We start from the raw sequence: 13,221 nt of genomic DNA on the forward strand, positions 1-13,221 counted from the left end.
CACTATAAAATCATTTAAAGAAATATATTTCATATAAGTATCGGAATCGGTATCGGCGATACTTGTCTTGAAAGTACTTTGTATCGGATCGAAAAGAAAATAACTGGTATCGCCCATCCCTAGTCATTGTCTGTGTGTATTTACATTTTGGATAAGCAGCTTGGTTTTCGCCCCCGCCCCCAAAGGGAACAGCGTGACTACTAAATAAGGATAGTTCGCCCAAAAAGGAAAATAATGACTTACCCTTATGTCGTTCTAAACTCAAAAGACCTCCGTTTATCTTCGGAACACAGTTTAAGATGTTTTAACGTTAGATTTAGTCCGAGAGCTTTATGGTCCGTGTACCTTTTGATAGTTTGTTTTTTAATTTCAAATGAAATAAGCAGAAACGAGAAAACGGCCCCTTTGTTCGTTTTTTACCGAAAGACGAAAAACGAGATTTCGGGTTGATTTTTCGTTTTTTTGTTTTTTGGTACAAAACGAATAAACCACTCTAAAATTCGTTGTGACATGTGGGCGGTCGCTAGACGCACCTCTCCGCCAATTGGTCAACCAAAATGTGAATATGTGACATCATCCGTTGTTCCTCAAGTCTGTTCAACAAAATAAAAGTCCTCTGCTGCTGTAGCAATAGTACTAATCTTTAAACTTTACAGGTCAGGTCTTAAATTGTGCTTTCTTCTGTGTAACTTAACGGGTTTCGGACAAATATTTATTTCATAAATATTAATCTGTACCTGCATAATTTTATTTGAGATATTTGGTGAAGCCGCGCTACCCTTTATAAACAGCGCAGATAGGATGTTAAGTACATGGCCGGGTTTCCCAAAAGCATCGTAAGGCTAAGTAGATCGTAAAAACCCTTACAAAATTAACCATGGTTTTATTGTGGTAAAAGTGTAGTAACCATGTTTTTTTGGTGAATGGATTACTATCAGCAAAACTATGGTTTTACTACACTAACCATGGTTTAACTGTGTTTTTTAAAAACCATAGTTGTCAAAACCATGGTTATTTTGTGGTTACCATGGTTTTACTACAGTAACCATGTTTTTTTTGGGTTTAACTGTAGAAAACCATGGAGTATTTTCGTAAGGGAACGATCGTACGAATCATCTTAGAATTTCCCAAAAGCTTCGTAACAAGTAGCACTTGAAAATCATCGTAGATCTATGAGTGGTCTGGAGTAATCGTTAATTCTTAAGTGCATCGTAAGACAAGAGTTACAAGGACACCTGCAGGACAACCAGCAAATTGCACTCCCGCAATGACGATAATATAATGTTTTAAATGTAGGCTATATTTATTTATTGGGTTCTTATTTGTTTATTTTATATTAAATAATAATTAAATAATTAATATAATATATTAAAAATTCAAATGAGAAATCAAATTTAAACGACTAAACATAAATTAATAAAGAAGTAAAACGTATTTGGTACAAGTTGGTAAAAGTTTTTTTTTTGTATTTTGGTAAACGTTGGTACTAGCAAATTGATAAATGAACATCGTTATACGTGCATCTTTGGGAAACGCACGTAAATGAACAACGAATGTTTGTTAAGTAGCTTGTAGAAAGCGCTCTTAAGTGCAATGTTCAACCAAGTGTAAATACGTACCTTTCTTCAGTTTTGGACAAGAGATAAAGTTTGATTTATACGACAGATATGAAAAGTTATAAAAAAAAAACAATGTCATGTGGTAATTTTGTTGAGGATTGTTTTCTGTGTGTGCGCTTTTGTTTTTTAAGAATGAACCACAAATCGCGTTCTTGTGAAGGGGAAATTATCTTATTTTTAATGTGTTTATTACAACTAAAATAATATTTTTTGTTATATTTGTATCTTAATATTATATTACATTTTACAACCAGACTTTCTTAAACTTTTTAAAATCATGAATGTAAAAGCAAGTAGTTTGGTGGATGCTTCAACACAGTGCAACAGATAGCTTTGGCACATTTTTGCCGGATTTATTTATTTTATGAAGAATTGATGTTGAATCAAATCAATATTGGATTGATTCAATCTCTTACAGTACACGTGATTTAATAAACACACGATGATATTTGCTGTGTGGTGAATAACAAGGCCTAACAGTAAATAATAACTAATCAATATCTAAAAAATAGAGAAACTCAAAATAAGAGGACAGAATACGACAAGCAAGTTCTGCATAATGCAGAAATGCTGATTGAGCTTCATGTTTCTTTATTGAGATCACGCGCATTGGCTTGGCTTATAATGATCGAGCTAAGCTCATTGCTGCTATGAGATGATAATTATTAAGACATTATTACGTAATTAAATAGATTTGTAATAATTGTTCATTTATATTTAATTCATATTGACTGTTAGGCCTATTTATAAAAAAAAATATGTTTACATAATAATTTTAGATATATTTATTTTTATGTCTCTAATTTTAGTGTTAGCACCAACAAAAAAAAAACATGAATGAAAGATACATTTGCAAATTACATGGTACATTAACAAGCGGAATTCACATGGTACAATATTTGCCATGGCTATACTCATGAGTACTTTTTAAATGGCTTCTTTTTAGTCAAAGATTTGTATTTAGTACAGTCACACTGCATGTTTGGGAAGTATGACCGTACTTTTCCGTAATTAGATTTTTTAGTATTCCCACTCATGCAAATATGACTATTGCACAAGTAGCCTATCTTTTTATATTTCTCCATAAACCTTCGAATACTAACAAAAAAATCTGCTATGATTTTCATAGTTTTGCAATACCAATACATAAAATTACATCCTAACCCAACCCCAAGCAATAATTTAAAAATAGAAAATAAACAGGAAAAACAATACTTAAAATAACATTAAAAATAAAGTCGTGTGAGTCGGGACACGAAAAACTATTTATAGAAATAAATGTGGTGACACGAAAAAAGCAGAAAAGCGTGTCCATGAATACGAATAAATATAAAATATAGAATGCCTTGAGGTAGGGTTGCAACACCAACTGATAAGGAAAATAATGAATATATTGACATTACTTATAAAATGTATTCATATATTTACAATAAATCTCTATAATCTTTTCTGTGGAAATTATGTTTTGAATGTTTTAGGTAGCCTAATTGGCTTCGTTTATTTACTATTTATTTATATATTTATTAAGGCATTCTAACATCTCTGAGTATATTCATGGCAAGAACCGGTTAATCTATACACAAGTTACAAGGTGATCTACACACAGTCGAGAACAATTTTGCAATAATCTTTCTTATTTAGGCCTATGTTTTATTACTCTGAGTTGGGGAAATAGAATTTGTGGAATATGAAACATATTAAAATATATTTAAATAATAAATATATAATATATAAGTTTACTATATTTAACATTTTTTGTTATTATTCGAAGGTTTATGGAGAAATATAAAAATGTTGGCCTACTCTCTATTATATCTGCAAGAATCATATTTGCAGGGGTGGAAATACTGAAAAATCTACTTATGTAAAAGCATTGTTACTTCCCAAACATGCGTGACTGTCCACCCCTCAGTCCCGTGCAGCTCCTCTTCGCGAACTGCGCTGGCTAACTCAGGCGGCTGATCTCGAAACGCTCTCGCGGTACTTAAAAACCATAAGACACAGTCACGTACCTGCAGCGCCAGCTTAAGTCGGACAAAAATACTAACCGGAATGCACTGCTTCAAGTCAGCCACCGTTCGGTCTGCGCAACGCCGCATGAAGTCGAACACACCTAGTGTCTTCTCTTTCGGCTCGAGCGTTAAGTCACGTGACTGTAGTTCCGTGTCACTAGGTGTGTTCGACTTCATGCGGCACTGCGCAGACCGATCGGCGGCTGACTTGAAGCAGTGCATTCCGGTTAGTATTTTTGTCCGACTTCAGCTGGCGCTACAGGCACGTGACTGTGTCATATGGTTTTTAAGTACCGCGAGAGCGTTTCGAGAGTAGCCGGCTAGCTCAGCCAGTGCAGCTTCTCCAGAGCGGCTGCCCGGAGTTGTGATGACGTAACAGCTTTACGTGATTGGTCGCCTCATTAATGACAACGATCACGTGCGTTTCAAGTTTAATCCAACCTTTAGTTCCACTAATAAACATTATAAATTCATGTTTTAAAACAGGAAAAAAACCTGTTAATATGCATAAATATGTTATATTGTGTCGTGTAATAAAATATAAATGAAAATAACAAACTCTATTGGTATTTTAATAATATAGGCTTGTTTCCCGTTATTTTCGGTTATACAGTATAAGCAGCAATTTAAATATTCGATATAAAATGTTTCTGGTTGCAACTTTTTATTTAAAAGTTTGTTTTGATCAAATTCAGCATCTAATTCACTTAATTTGCACACGTCACAAGCAGCAGGTGTCCGGCTTGACGGCTCCGTCTTCAGTTCCTCCCTCCACTGCAAGCGGCAAACCTCGCCGATCGGCCTGCGCAGCGCCGGATGATCTCGAACACACCTACTGACTTTATGCGGCGCCGCAGTCGGATGACGTCAAAGTACCGCGAGAGCTCTTTAAGAAATCTTATGGAGTAGTTTAATTCGACTCGCTCTCGCGGTACTTTGACGTCAGTTCTTGCATCACAACATGAAGACAAACACATACACAAAAAAGGCTTGTTTGAGATGCAGCTTGTCTCGCCTGAAATAGGCTAGAGTAGCAGGCTGCAGTGAGGGGAGGAGTGAAAAAAGTGCAGGCAAGCCGGACCCTTCATGAATCTTGCTGTGTTGTGGACTGCAAACCTCAGCAATGGAAGAGATCGCGTTCGCGTCTTTTATCGCGGATTAAATAGATACAATACCAAAAAATGTATTTACATTTACAATAAGGAGAATCAACAAAGGTGAACTGTTCATTACTGGAAAAGGCCTAGTAAATGTTGGAATGTAATCTAAGGCCATGTTTACATTAGAGCATTTGCGTTTTAAAACGGCATTTTAAAATGAAAACGATCCTCGTTTATACTGGCATTTTAAAAATAATCTTCATCCACACTATACACCACCATAAACGCATGAAACATGACCAATCACGTAACTGGGCATGCGCATAAAAGTGTAAAATAACTTATTACTCTAATAATAGCTTACCTTTGCACGTTTACGCAGCCTAGGGGTGTGCGATATTGACAAAAATTCATACATGGGTCCTTTGCTGGCAACTATAACAGACACTATTTTTGAACCTATAAAAATGTGTTTGGGAAAGTCTTATACTGTTCTATTTCCCCCCTACAACATATTAATATGATTAACAGGTTAAATTTGATTAAAAGGTCTTTATTATTTAAAAAGAAAGCATTCAAGTGACAGTACTAAACAGTAGCGAACTTGAAGCAAAAATAAATTTCAGCAAATGCAAACTTCAATCAAACAAAGTAAGAAGTGAAGTATTGCTTTAGACTACCAGAAATGCTTATTGCATTAATTTTTAAAAGTGTGCGAGGTCCGTGCACGTCCTCCGCTAGCAACGCACAAATAGCTAAAAGCCAAGCGCCTAAACGAGCATTATAATAATGACGTTGAGTTTATTGTTTTTATTAATTTATATTCACAAAACTTATCAACAAAACATCGATTTAAATTAAGAGACAAATCAACTGAAACGAAATTCATTTTAAAGTAGCAAACAAAACTTACATTAAACTGGAAAATAATGTCTGACCCATTACAATTCTCCCTTTATATTGGCCTTTGCAACGCCTATATGGCATTTAAAATTACAGTCTATCTTTCGTAAGCTAACTAAATTTAAACAAAACATAAACACTTATACTGTTCTAGCTCCCCCTACAACATATTAATATGATTAATAGGTTAATTTTAATTTTATAACTAAACAGAAAGGTCTTTATGATTTAAAAAGAAAGCATTCAAGTGAACAGTAAACAGTAGCGAACTTGAAGCAAACATTAATTTACGCAAATGCAAACTTCAATCAAACATAGTAAGAAGTGAAGTATTGCTTTAGCCTACCAGAAATGCTTATTGCATTAATTTTTAAAAGTGTGCGAGGTCCGTGCACGTCCTCCGCTAGCAACACATAAATAGCTAAAAGCCAAGCGCCTAAACGAGCATTATATTAATGACGTTGAGTTTATTGTTTTTATTAATTTATATTCACAAAACTTATCAACAAAACATCGATTAAAATTAAGAGACAAATTAACTGAAACGAAATTCATTTTAAAGAAGCAAACAAAACTTACATTAAACTGGAAAATAATGTCTGACCCATTACAATTCTCCCTTCATATTGGCCTTTGCAACGCCTATATGGCGCTTAAATTACAGTCTATCTTTCGTAAGCTAACTAAATTTAAACAAAACAAACACATTAAACCCAACAATACTCAAACATTAATATAAAACAGACATTATCTAAAAGGATACATGTTAAAACAATCAGATATAGCGTTTATAATAGCTGGTTGGTAGATGTTTTCTATTTTTTGGCAAAACCTCCGTTGCAAACCAATATTTACATGAATAAAATAATTTTTACTTTGAAGATGATGTGCTGTCACGTTAACATCAGCTGTTCGTTTACATAAGACTCCATCTACGTTCATTTACACTCAGAGCAACGTCTGAGTTCTCAAACTAAAACAGGGTCTTCAGCGTTTGCGAACGAATCCGTTTATGAGGGTCGAAAACGGTGATGTAGTGTAGATGAAAGGCCTAAACGTAGCAAAAGTAACGTGTTTTAAAGCATAAACGCATTAATGTAAACATAGCCTCAGTCTACAAATTCGTTTCTGTGTGAAATATAAACAGCACACAGTACAAATAATACAACACCAATACAAAAGTTTAAAGGAATTCATTAAAAGTACAAGCTGGATGCTTGAACAAGAGCTTACTGATTCTGAAGACGATCTGAGTGACGATGAAAGCGACATGATACGACTGAATAATATCCCTAATCTACAACTGAGCGAAGATGAAGACGAAGACGAGGAAGAATGTATCGGGCTGGCGTCAGATGAGTTGGACCGTAAGATATCAGAGGCTATATCGGTTGTAACATCTGAAGGTGATGAAGACAGAGAAATGTTTTTGCATGCTTGTGTGAAATATTTAATAAATAAACATTAATAGCTATATTTGTGTGTTGTTTCCTTATTTTATAATTGCAGTTATAGGATTAGGCACTCTTTCATTAGAAAAAATAATCTACAGTATAATAATTTTTTTATTCAATGTACATAAGAGTTGCCTTAATCAGTAGATGCTAAGAGACTTTTTTATATAAACTGTAAAGCACATAGGGGAGCTTTACAGAGGGTATGGCTTATCTCAATGAGATGTAAATGAGCCCTATTGTCCCTCCCAGCAGTTGAGTTGGGTGAAAAGGCACAAACTTTAAAAGCCGTTTTCTCAGCATTAAGAATTTTGGAGTGCCTACCTTCAAATGGCCACAACTTCCAAATCTTATCAGATTTCCATGTGTTACACATCGTTGGAAAGCTTAGAATCTGCACTTTCAGAATCTGTGAATAACTCAAAATGCCCCAGATCCGACTTGTGTCCCTACTTTCCGTGACTGGTCACATATGAATTATTATCCAAATATAGCAAATCACTACTCAAATAAGATATGGATGTTAAATAACAGCTTCAATATTAAATAAATTAACAATAAAATTTGGCAATTAAAATAATTCTAAATAGACAACAATAACATGAAATCAATAAAATCATGACATGCAACATCAAAACATGCAAATGATAATAAATCCTGAATATTCACATATTATTGACATTACATTCAGCTGTATACATTTTAGCACAAACAGATCGATGACATAGAATACAAATGAATGGGATGTTTATAATGCATTTATAACTGTAAAAAAAAAAGTCAAAAGGATTGTGTCAATCTTTGTAGAATCTCACCAAAAATATCCATATTATTTTGTTTACGGGATCATCCAATACGCCAATACTCCATCCAATGTTCTTTGTTTTGTTGCAATGATGCTGAACATTTAGTCAGATGATCTGCTGTTGTCATGTTGATCTTGAGATGCAGGCTGTGATTACCACAGATTCCCATTACCTGGCTGTGGTCATCATCATACAAGGTTGAGCATCAGGCTGAACAAGATTTGGATCTGTTGGAGATGGGAGAAAAGATAAGACATGGAGACAAAACAAGTTAATATTAGCCTGGAGTTTGCTTACATACTGTGTGTAAAACATGATTTGACAGAAGTTTTAATATGACTCTGCTCAAGATACCTGTTTTATCATTAAATAGGTGAATGCTTGGTGAAAGATATTATTTATAAATTGAAGTCACTCAATTCACATAAACCACTGTTATCAAGCCAATGGCGGACCTGCAGAGCTTCACTCATGATCCACCTACAACAGATAACAAGTAACCAAAATAATAAGTAATTCTGCTATCACAAGTAAATGTGCCACAAGATCACACACACAATCTCCAAAATGTTTAAACAGTAAATAACTGTTTTTTAATGCCAGCATTGAAAGAAGCATGCATATGTCACAGGTCGGGGTGGACCCAGATGTTAATAAGGTCACGCCCCTTTCTCCACCTCGAGGAGATTCCCAAAGCCACCCCAATGACCAAACACACAAGGTAAGCATAAAATTAAAATGTACTTTATTTAAATTACTTAAAATAATAAATAGGGGAGGGAGGAAGGGGAACTTAAAATAACGGCCTCTTCAGGCTCTCGTTATTTCCACCGGCTGGATTTCGCACAGTTCCTCTTCGGGTCGCTCATTTTCTCTCTCTCTGCTCTTCTCTCCACAGGTATCGACTTGGCAGCAGTGGCGGACTTACAGCACTTTACGAGGCTTCTGATGGGGTAAGTAGTTCTTACTTGGCGTCGGGGGCGAACCCTCTCGACTACTCGGCGGTGGCAGAGGGGTGGGATATCTCAACGTCTCACCGGGCCGAGCGCATCCCTCTCCTCGCTGCCGTCAGGCGTTCGAACTCTGGACAGGGCGCCCCTTTGTAGAGACCACGGGACGATGGAATTCCTTCACCTCTCTCTCTGCAATAACAATATTCATACAATTGAAGTATCAATGATAATGGCCCCGAATCGTACTCACACCTCTGCTGTTTCTTCAGCGCTTTACTGCCACTCTGCACCTCTGCCCGATGTCCAAACGGGAAAAAGATCGTCCCAAAGCACCGTACTATTTCCCGAGATCTGAATCACGCTCACAACATATGCTGTACTGGAATAGGCTAGGACCAGCAGCCTCTTTGTCCTTCCTCAACGAAGTGCGTGAAGGCGGGGGTTTATCTGACAGGACACACACAGCAATACCCAGCAACCCACAGCAAATATACAGCACCACGTCAAAATTAAAGGTGTTCACCGTACAAGGACTCACCCACCACGCTCAGTGTACAAAAAGGACACCCGTCTTCCTTCCTTCGCTTGGTTCGGATCTGGCGATGAAATATGCGGCCTAGCTAGTGATGTCGTCGTTGTGACTGCTTCAATAAATATTCCTTCGGCTCACCCACCACGCTATGCTAGGGGTAGGGCCGCCCTCCTTCTCCTGGAGGAATCCAACATAAAGCCAGGTAAATATACAGGATGCTTTTAACTTGATCTTAGTACTCACATCAATGCCGTTTTCAATCCCCTTTTCCTTTATCTCCGTTTGAAATGTACTCCGTTCACTTCTCAACCTTTAAGGTTCGCGATGTCTTCCACAACCATTCGATTCCAGCCAAAAAGCTCTCTTCGGGGTGCTCCTGTACTCTCTCTTCCCGTCCTGCCTTTCTTTCGCCTCTCGTGGCTCCTGTCCTCTTTCCACGCGCTTCGTAGCGCAGCCCGGATCAACAGAGCCTGCGGGCTCTTCAAAAGGTGCGGATCATCTTTCTGCCTTAGGCAGAGGAGCTTCCCCGTGTCGATCGCCTCTCGTGTCAATCGCTCTTAACTGTGATTTTTGCTGCTTCTAAATACTGCCCTGTCCAGCGTATCCTCCAATCATCGGCCGCTCCCGTTAACTAGGCACAGCTGAGTCCAATTCGCCGATTTTCCCGCTCGCGGTGCTTACCGGAAGTCCGGTGTTCGTCTTTTCCGGTCCGGGCGGAAACACTTCCGGGCGGAACCAAACTTCCATAATTTTGGTTCCGCCCCAAAGAAAAAAAGATCGTCACCTTGTGACACATACATCACCTTTAAAAGCAGGATGTGTCTCTCATATCAAGCACTGCCTTCACTCCCAGCATAAGCAAGATTACCTCACATATAAAAACTCTGAAATATCAATAAAAAACTAAACACATGTTGTACCACATTCTTTTCATAATTAGTTTAATGAACTTAATGTACAATATACATGTATATGCTTTTTAACACTTTAACAAATCATTATCCTAAGTCATTGTTAAAGCAGAGTCTCCTATCATTTAAAACAATATGAAGCTTACCTGCTTTAAAGGGAATGAAGCTTACAGTATAAAGTTTACCTGTTATAAAATAAATGAAGTACAATAAGAACACACAAAACTTCAATTTTCATAATGTTTTTAACAGTAAATGATGATTATTTTACTCTCTTACCTGTTTGTGTTGTTAGTCTACAGGCAGTTCAGCAGGACTGATGATTCAGGGCTTTTACAGGTGAAAATGATCAGGAGGCAGCTTGAAAATAACTGACTAAATTTAAAATCAAAAATGGAGGGAAATAAAGAACCCTTTTGCCAAGACAAAGAACCATTTCACCAAAAAGAAGGTTCTTCAGTAAGCTATGGTTCTATATAGAACCTTTACCATCGTTTCAGAACCTTTGAAGAACCATTTTTCTTAAAGGGGCAGTGAATTGGTTGATTTTATTGCTTTATGACGTTGATTGATGTCTACTTATGCATTTCGCGTTGTTTTTACATTCAAAAACATCAAAAGCAATAAGTAATACGCTATTTTGTAACATGGATTAATGGCTGTCTTGAGAAATGGTTCGTTTGAAGGGGCGGGCCGCATTGAAGACCTGAACGTAAACACCCACTGCTATGATTGGACAGCTTCATTCCCCGTCATTACATGTAGGGAAATGTTTTTAAAACATTAATGTGATAAAAATAGCAGCCGAACACAAATATGTTTGAGACACAAAAGATTCTGGGTGCTAAAGATGATACACATAAATGACAATACGTATATTAAAGTAGAAACAAAACTCGACGTGACTAAATTACCGTATAAAACACAGTAAGCGTGCATCCGAATCTAAACTGCGTCTAATAAATCCTTATCAATAACTTTGTATATTTCTATTGTGCTTGTGAGGTTGCTTTTACATTCACGTAATGTTAAATACCACAGTTATATGATAAAAAATAAGCTTTGTTGAGTGTTTGACCTTTCAAACGCAACTTGCCTAAATTACCGTATACAACACAGTAAACGGGCATCAGAATCTAAACTGCAGTTGATAAATCCTTCCTTATAACTAACTTTGTATATTTCTACCTTTAAATTGCAGTCGTATTGTTAAGTGTTGTACCTTTATTAATCGTTTAATGTTTTTTTAGTAAATTAAAACAGTCAACAAACGTATTTAGACACGGATGTTACAACAGGATATATCAAGCAATCTCTTTTAACAAAGCAATAGTGAAACGCAGTAACTTATATAAAGTAAAATGTCTTACTGTGAATTATACTGCTGTGTCATTGTTGTCAGATCCAATATAAGTGGTGCTTCTGAGTCTCTCTGCAAATCCAGCATCGACTTCTTTACAAATGAATCCATGTCCACAACGTTAACAAACGCTCCCCACACGAGCTGGAACTTCTTCAAAAGCAAACTTTATCCACGCATATTGCTAATGTTAAGTTCCAAGCCTCCGAATTGAAGTATTTAGTTTCTGTGTTGTTCCCATGGTTGTTCCCACGCGGTTGTGAAAATGCGTTTCCATGGTATCATAACAGATCACCGCGTCAAAATAAAAGTCTCTCAGAAAAAAATGTATTTAAAAAGTCATTTTGGTTAAATTTGTCAATTTTTAAAGACATGTTTACACACGTGTCACGCGAAGCTGTGGGCGGGGCTACAAAAGTAGACTTGTCCTTTTGGTTATGGGGAGGTGTTTCAATTCTACTTTGACGTCATAGATTTCCGAATTTTTCACTGGAGTGTTTAACTGGCTTGGTGCCAAAGACGGTTATATTTCAGTAGCACGGACGTTTTCAGTTCTGAAACTTGCAGGATGTTCATTTAAGTATGATGACCTCTTATATAACAAATTATCAAGTTAAAATTGAGTTTTTGATTCACCGCTCCTTTAAGAGTGTAAATAACTATTATTTTAATGCCAGCATTGAAAGAAACATGCATACATCACCTTTAAATACAGGATGTGTCTCTTATATCAAGCGGTCATACGCACTGCCTTCACTCCCAGCAAGATTACCTCACATAGGAAAACTCTGAAATATAAAAAAAAACCTAAACACATGTTGTACCACATTCTTCTGATAATTAGTTTAATAAACTTAAAAATGAACATGTTGCATACAGCACGTGTCCGATGAAACTCACGTATGTTCATTTTGCCGATTTTGAGATTTTTCGACAGATTGAATGTCCAGGTTCATTTCCATATACAGTATGCATCACATACCTAAATAGCCAATGAAAACTTGTGAAATCATGTCATCTGATTTTCACATACCCGTTTGGTGTCAAAGCTGTCAATCACGCCGCATATCTTCCGCCTGTGAAGCATCTCGCCGGTCTCGTAAAGTTTCATCGAAGCTCAGCACTGGATATAGCCGAATAAACATGACAATGACTTTCCTTCGAGGTAAACGTTTCCACCGGACGCCAGACTAAGATCTAGGAGTTACTTAATTACGGTAGGACTGTGCAAACAAAGTATCTGTCTAGCATTGGTGATATACGCTGGGGATTTCCCACCACTTTATGAAAGCATTTGGTTAAAATGTTCTGAAAAATCAAGCGATGCTTAAGACTGGTTTTGTGGTCTAGTGTCACATATGTTGTGTTGTATGCTTATGGTGTGTTTTCTTGTACATATGTAATGCAATTCATTGTAATCATTTATTAAACGCGCTGCTGTTTTCTACGGTATGGTGCTTTGGCACTGTTCGGTTGAGCTGGTGTTGCAGGGACTGTTACATGTGTGATGTGTGCATTCGACATTGTTGAGGGTTTATAAATTTATGCTGAGTATTTTCTTGTTGTTGACT

The 13,221-nt window shown here is 36.7% G+C and overlaps 1 long non-coding RNA gene across 2 annotated transcripts; it reads right to left on the reverse strand.

Moving 5' to 3' along the window:
* Positions 1-6,912: 6,912 nt before the first annotated feature.
* On the reverse strand, positions 6,913-13,216 carry LOC129441874 (uncharacterized). 2 transcript variants are annotated; one of them, XR_012365768.1, is made up of 6 exons: positions 12,354-12,465; positions 10,570-10,665; positions 10,437-10,475; positions 8,863-10,263; positions 8,249-8,374; positions 6,913-8,121 (listed from the first exon to the last, which is right to left on the reverse strand). It is a non-coding gene; the product is annotated as an uncharacterized lncRNA (long non-coding RNA). The 2 variants fall into 2 exon arrangements; XR_012365769.1 differs by lacking the exon at positions 8,863-10,263 and having other exon boundaries at positions 12,354-13,216.
* Between the last annotated feature and the right edge of the window lie 5 nt (positions 13,217-13,221).

This window comes from Misgurnus anguillicaudatus, chromosome 23 (assembly GCF_027580225.2).
Source record: "Misgurnus anguillicaudatus chromosome 23, ASM2758022v2, whole genome shotgun sequence".
Taxonomy (NCBI): Eukaryota; Metazoa; Chordata; class Actinopteri; order Cypriniformes; family Cobitidae; genus Misgurnus; species Misgurnus anguillicaudatus.